Source organism: Chenopodium album, chromosome 6, assembly GCF_948465745.1.
Source record: "Chenopodium album chromosome 6, dcCheAlbu1.1, whole genome shotgun sequence".
Taxonomy (NCBI): Eukaryota; Viridiplantae; Streptophyta; class Magnoliopsida; order Caryophyllales; family Amaranthaceae; genus Chenopodium; species Chenopodium album.
The window spans coordinates 54,744,905-54,752,526 of NC_137839.1; positions in this window are offsets into that span (position 1 = coordinate 54,744,905).

A 7,622-nucleotide genomic window follows, 5' to 3' on the forward strand; every position below is an offset into this window, starting at 1 on the left:
CCCACATGAAATGATAAGTGACAATGGAACTCACTTTCAAGCCGAATGTGAAGAATTGCTACATAAATATGGTATCCAACATAATCATTCGTCCCCTTATAGACCTCAAGCAAACGGAGCAGTCGAGGCAGCTAATAAGAATTTAAAGACTATTATCGAGAAAATGACAGAAAATTATAAGGATTGGCCTGACAAGCTTCACTTTGCATTGTGGGGTCATCGCACGTCAATCCGTACGTCAACAGGAAATACACCATTTTTCTTTGGTATATGGAATGGATGTCGTACAACTTGTCGAACTAGAAATACCATCTCTACGTATTGCGCTAGAGAGTAAACTCGATGAAGTCGAATGGACTAGGGCACGATATGAAGAATTGATCCTACTCGACGAAAAACGACTAGAAGCTCTACATCACACTCAGTGCTATCAAACTCGTATGGCTAGACATTTTAATAAGAAGGTTAAGACAAGAAATATCAAAGTAGGAGATTTGGTATTAAAAGCGTTAAGAAAAAAATGTTTTAGATCCAAGGGGAAAGTTTAGACCTAATTGGTCTGGCCCCTACATTGTCAAAACAATCCTGTCAGGTGGGGCAGCTAAAATAAATGATATGGATGGCAATGAATTCTCAAACATGACCAATCTTGACCAACTTAAAAAATACTACCCATAATTACTTGAGTATGACACTCAAGAGAGTTACGTTCGGCCTGATTCCTTAGGAAAGGATACGTAGGCAACCCATTACGGGTGCGGCCACTTTATTATTCGACATCTTCGCGTTCCAGAATCAACTAGAAGTCAACAAAAAGTCGGAAAAGCTACTGGCGTCGCAGAACAGAGCCTGGCGCCAGCAATAGGTCGTTAGCGCCAGACGATGGTATTGGTGCCTGGCGCTAGACCTCAAAAGCTGGCGCCAATCTGCAATTTCCGGCGCCAGCTCGGCATTAAAATCTGGGCGAATTTCGGTGTTTTTCGGAAATTTTTCGACTTCCGTACTCGAAGAATTTCTGGAAAATTAATTTTTCGGTTTTTTCATTGCTTTAATAAAATAAATTTAAAGTAACAATTTAATTGAAAGCTGAAATTTCATTAATTAAATAAAATTACATTGTTAATGGAATTCAATTAAAGCTGAAATAAATTAACTTTAAATAAAAATTAAGAATCTAATAAATCTAAAGCTAAGCAATGTTCTAGTCTTTCTTTCCCTTCTTTACTCTTTTCCAATTCTTTTCTGTCTCCTCCTCCTCATCCATTACTTTAGCTAGTAGGCATCCTTTAGAGGACCTACATTCAATTTTAGAATAAATTGTTTCTCCCTCAGCTAGCACCCCATGCTTCTTTTCCACCCAAATCTTTTTGTCTGTAGCTTTCCTTTTTCCCTTGTCTTTGGTAGTATTCTTTTTCTTAGGCATTGTAGGTGTTTTGAACTCATTTCTTGCACCTAAGCGTTCCTTGGCCGGCGTCACCCTGTCACCTAGACGATTCTTCACATCAGTTCTACCTTGATCAATTGAAGACTTCTTCAACAACCACTTCTTTACATCATTAGGTAAAGAAGGGGGAACCTTTTGGGTAATCACTTCCCATAAAGGTCTAGTACCCCAGTAAGTGTCAAATTTATCTACTTCTTGAGATATGGGTTAATCATAGGGAGGACGAAGATCCCCGGAAGGAATATTTTGGAGCAAGCCATATTGTCTCTTTACCCTGCAGGGATAATAATATGTCACGCGAGACAAGCTTGGGAGACGGCAGAAAGGTTGCTTGTTAACACCAACCATCCTTTTTATTTTCCACCATGGGACGACCCACTTGATAGCAAAATCACGTGATTCAAAGACCTTCCTCCACCCATGGCGCCCAATTTTGGGAATGCGTTTCTTCCTTCTCACAAAGCAAGTGGGCGTATAATTTTCAATGTCGTCCGGAGGGCTAATTAATCCTAGCCTCTCCATTAACCACATCTGTAAAAAATTGCAATGCAAATAAATTAATATTACAATACAAAAATATATTTTTTAATTTCTGTTATTAAAAATATTATTTTTCTACCTGTAATAAAATTGGAGAGCCGCGAAGAGGTGCTTTAAGGCCCCTTTTCAATTCATCTAGACTAAGCATAGTCTCTCCAACTATCAATGGCATTGGATTTCTCCCTAATTCAATCTGTTCTAGCACAGTGGTTATAATTGATTTTCCCTCATTAATTTTACCACTACTAAGACAATATTGATTAAGCATACAGAATAAGAACGCCCTTCTTCTATATATGTGACAAGATTCAGAAAGCGGTTTATCAAAATAGTAGCGTGCGAATTCTTTCAAGTCCACTACGTTGCCATCTACTATCTTTGATAAATCCCTTTCCCTCAAGTTAAAAAAGCGCTCAAAATCCTTATAGTAATATGCATCTACTCTAGGGATTACTACCAGGTCTATTGCAGGGAAGCCTAAAATAGCACCAAATTCCTCTGGCAAAGGGTTAATTTCATCATACCCTATTCTAAAACAATGTGTTTCAATGTTCCAATATTCTAAAGCGATATGTATGAAGTCTATGTCTAGATCTACCCCTTTAATGCCATAAATTCCCCCCAAGTGAAATAGATCCAATTCTTTTCTCTCTTTAGCATTAAGAGATCGACACCATTCATGAGAATATTGGGTGAAGGTTTTAGTGGCTAAAGACATGATGATTATTATTTTTTCTAAAGAGAAGAATATTTTTCGATGAAATTATGAGAGGAATCGGCTGAGCAGGGGGCTATTTATGCACAAATTGCGAGGAATTTCAATCTGACTGGAATACGGAGTCAGCGTCAATTGGCGTCACACACCGGGAATTGGCGTCACCCTCCAAAGCTTGGCGCCACACGCTAGGTGTAGCGCCTGGCGCTACGCACCACAGGCTGGCGTCAGCTGGCGCCAAATCAGCGGAAGCCGCGCGTGCTCACTTGCGTTTTGATATTAAAACTGGAGTCGGTTTAATGACTTTATGGCCCCGTTTTAGTTTTTCTAAATATTTTTCTATCCTTTTTTTAATTAATTAATTAAATATAACAATTATTTTTAGTTAATTTTATTTTTATTTATTTTTGAATTATATTAATTTTCAAATATCAGCTTTTTTCTCCATTTTATTTTTCCTTTCTTTTTGGGGGAGAGAGTCGGATAACACCCTCCATCAATAATAAAAATGACGGAGTTTTTGCGCAAAATTGTTATCACACTTGCACACACTAACATACACTAACATAATAATAAATAATAATGAATTTACAATAACATAAAGTACAAAGTGTCTAAATAATAAGTACAAAAGGCAAAGTTCTATAAAAAAGTCAAAATAAAATACATATACAGAAGCAAACTACAGCGCCGGAGGACGTAGGCCCATCATGCCATAAAACTGCGCCGTCCGAGGAGTCACCTCTCCACCAGCTCCGGCCTCAGCACCAGCTCCAGCCTCCGTAGGAGGAGGGAAACTCAAAATAGGACCGCTCCAGCCAAGATCAACCTGAGGTTGAGACCGCGGAGGCTGCTGCGATGACGAGCCAACCTCGTACATCCCACCACCTCTGAAAGCCGAGGTAGCCTCTCCTACCGGTGCAGTAGGAGCACCCACAGAAGAAGACCCTGAGCCCTCAGCAACATCGGCTCGTGCAGCCTCAGAACGACCACCTCTACCTCCAGACGAAGTGCGACGACGTCTCGAGCTAGACCTCGCCGGATCTCTCCGCCCCTCAGGCCTCGTACGGGTGTGAGAAGCGATTGGCTGACCCTGCAAAAAGAATTAAATCAGAAACAAGGTAAATCTGAAGCCATAATGTAGAAATAATAAGTGAAGAAAAGTTACCTCTCGAACAGCGTCGTCTCGACGACAGGTAGCCGCATTCCTCATCCGAACGAGTTGGCTCCGGAAGGCATCTATACATCGTGCCATAGCCAAAACCACCTCGCGTGGGAACTGTCAAGAAAAATAAGTCAGTGAAAGTGCATGATAAACTAAATACAAGATTCTGAAGTAAAGCTAGACTTACACTAGTCTGGTGACGAGGAATTGACCGCTCCACGAAGCGCTCGCCCTCAGGAGCCGGAGAAATCATCTCCTCGATCGGCCCATATGTCCCCTGGTAGTGGCTGGACATACGGGGTGGCACAAACTCAGTGGGACCATCCTGATAAAACAGAAAAGAGATCAGTAAGGTATTACTTGGGGGGCTACTCAGTGAAAAACAAAAGTTAAAGATCTTACCCTCACATCCTCGGCCGGTACAGGGGCTGGAGCAAACAAAGGAAGTAGCTCCTCAGCATAACTCCGCCCAAGGATCACATGGGACCGCCAGAGGGAACCAGACACCTCATCCATGCTCAACAACTCTCTCTCATCGAACATGTGACGTGGCGGAGGAGCAGGAACAACAAAAACATCGGAAGAGTGCTGTCTAGCAACTCTCTCTCCTAAGTATACAACCGCTCCGTAGGTCCCCAGAAAGTAGCGGCGCTCAGCAGAGTACTGAACGGCTAATCCAGGGACTGTCCAACCACACCATGGTCGGTATACTACCTCAGGTCCCTATAAAAATACCAATCGGGTAAGAACATGTCCAAAACATCACAGAAGAGAAAGATAAACACTAAAAGTCGTACCGAGATGATCCGACTCCGGACGCGTGCAGTAGACAGGTCCACATGGTGGCCGCCCCAAGAGGCGCTCACCGGATACCCCCTCGGCGATGGTCTCGCCGGCGCAATGGAAGGAAAGTACTCGTAGAACCAGATCTACAAGAAATTAAACGCGTGAGTAAATGCTAACTAACATATAGGGCTAAACTTTATGGGGAATAATGTTTACCTCTACGACTTTCTGAAAGCAGACAGAGCAACATTCGTCCTAAAGGACCGATGGCGACACGAGTCCCTCAGTGCGCAAACGAAGTCAGTATAGGCCAAGCTGGTCCAGTCATAAGTCCCGATCCGCTGGAGATCGCGAACAGCAGGGAGGTAGTAAAGCAATGCCCTACTACCCCTGTCAGGGGAGAGTATCTCTGACAACAACATCAGCACGAAGATGCGCACCCACTGCTCTCGGGTGGTCGCATCGTCATCAAGAGCCGCTGCCAGCGTCGAGCGGCGAATCCCTCTAGCGCTGAACTGAGTCGTCTCGACCTCAGCTCGGGCCCGAACAACAATCGGCCCCAACAGCTCCTCGACCTGCGGAGAAAAGACGTCGATACTGCCGTCGAACGGCAGCGGCACAGAAGAGAACTCCAGTCCCGTGATGAGACTGAAGTCTGTAGGAGTGACCATCATCTCACCCCATGGAAAATGGAAGGTGTTGGTGGTGTCCCAGAAGAACTCCACCAAAGCGCGTACCACGTGGTGACCCCCGCTGGAGGCAACCATGGTCTGGGAGGTCTCGAACAAGGCAACCAGTCCGAAAGACTCCCATAGGAGTCTCGTCTCTCGATCTCTGGCGATATGCATCCTATACAAATCGCCTAGGCCATCACAACCAGAGCCGTGATGCCGTGTCCTCCCGGGCTCGGTTCCCCGTCTCACCCTGTCGGAAATGTGGTGGACAGGGGCAAAGAACAAGGTCCGCTCATCCCACTTTGGGAACCGACCAAGCGAAGTGGACGGTGTAGTGTCGTCTTCCACGGGCTCATGCTCCCGTCTAGTGTTTCGGGACCGTGAACCCGAGCCTCGTTGTCTAGCCATGCTACATTGTGCAAAATTATCATGAATTAAGGTTCAATAGTATCTAAAGGTTCGCCTAGCCGCATGATACTATGTTCGCAAAAAAAAACAGAGTACGTAGTACTAAAACAGAGCACAAATTCGAATTGAGCATGACAACATTTTTTCCAGCAATCAAACAATTTCTTGCAACACTATAGTGATTATTGTGACAAATTGAACAAGAATTGCTAGCAAAAACATCAAGAACAAGCCACATTGTTCTTCACGACCTTAAGAGGTCCAACAATGGCAGATTGCTCGTTTCTTCATCAAATTGAGTCAAACAAGTCTCAAATTACTCCCAAGGCAATATACAAACATAAACAAGAAATTTCATGGCATAAAACTTGATAAACAAAGAAAAATGAGCATTATAAGTTTCGAATTTTCATGAAATTCGTGAATAAAAATGCCAATAATTCATAAAAACCGGCGTGAGTTGGAGGAAAACTTACATAGATCGGGAATATAGATGAAAAGAGCTTTGATTTGCAACAAATGTGAGCGAATTTAATTAAAAAACGAGCAAGAACCAAGCAATTGAAGTTTTCGGACTTTTTTCGAGCAAAATCGCGACGAACAGAGCAAGGAACAAAACGGAAAATTGAATATAAAGAAGAATCCGTGTTGGCGCCAGTCCCTAGGCATTGGCGTCACTTTTTGTTCTTGGCGCCTGACGCCAATGCCAGCGTCTGGCGCCAATACCAAATTGCTGGCGCTGGTTGTTTTTCAGCGACGCCAAAGCAGCCAGCCACCTGTTGGGGTTTTGCTAGCTTTCTGCAACATTTTTTGGGTTCCTTGGTACGCAAGTTAGCCCCTCTAAGCAATTTGACATGCTTAAGTAATCGGCTTGATTACGTAAAGTGATCGACCTGATAAAAAGATCGTCTCACTAAGCTTAAAGCGCCTAAGCATTGGCTCATCAGCAAAGGGCACCGACATACAGGTTCAAGAGCAAAGAGCGCCGACGTACAGGCATAGCAAAAGCAAGTTCAGGCGAACTTTTAAAGATCGACAGGCGTGGATCTTCGGTATTTTCCTTTGTGAAATTATCGCATCAAATGAGGATGACTTCAAGAGAAGATATCTTCGGCGGAAAGTTGTCATGGACAACTGAAGGTAATTTCAGGGCGAAATTATCTTCGATCATAGTTCCTGAGGCATGGAAGATGATCATAATGCGGATGAGAATTATTTCAAGAGAAATAATTTTCGATGATATTCCCTTGGACGTGGAATTTCTATCAAAGCGGAGGAGGATAGTTTCAGGCGAAGCAATCTTCTAATTTTGAAGCAGTTACAAGGCGTAGCGGTTTTCAAGCGGGATGGCATTCTCTAGCTTGCAGGATGTCGTCAAAACAGCTGCAGCAAATTGGTTATTTTCAGAGACGTGTGCTCGACGGTGCAAGATACGCGTTTCTTAACTCTTTTATCTGTTTAACTAACATTGTTTTGCAGGTATCGGCGTTATAAGATTGATTTAGGATCGCAGAACATTCTGAATCATTCTCCGTCCCATCGCTACTTTGGCTTTCGTTTTCGAAACTTGCGTTTCTCCAAACTCAGTCAAAGTGGGGGCTTCTGTAGACACCCATTTGTGTCTCCCCAAAACCAAACCCAGTGATGAGTGCCTTTCACGTTGAATCATAATCAAATGAAACGAAAGTGTGGAAAGGTTTAGTGTTGCGGAAAGTTTTCTTTTCTCTTCTCTCTGTTTTTGAAAACTTTATTTTTAAAGAAAACAGCCAATCCAGTTTGGTTGGTCCATGATATGGGTCCAATATTGGTGTAGTTTGATGGGGCTTGCAAAGACCTTTCCAACGATATATTATAAGCCCAATTCCGATGAATATTGAGGAATTTATGGCC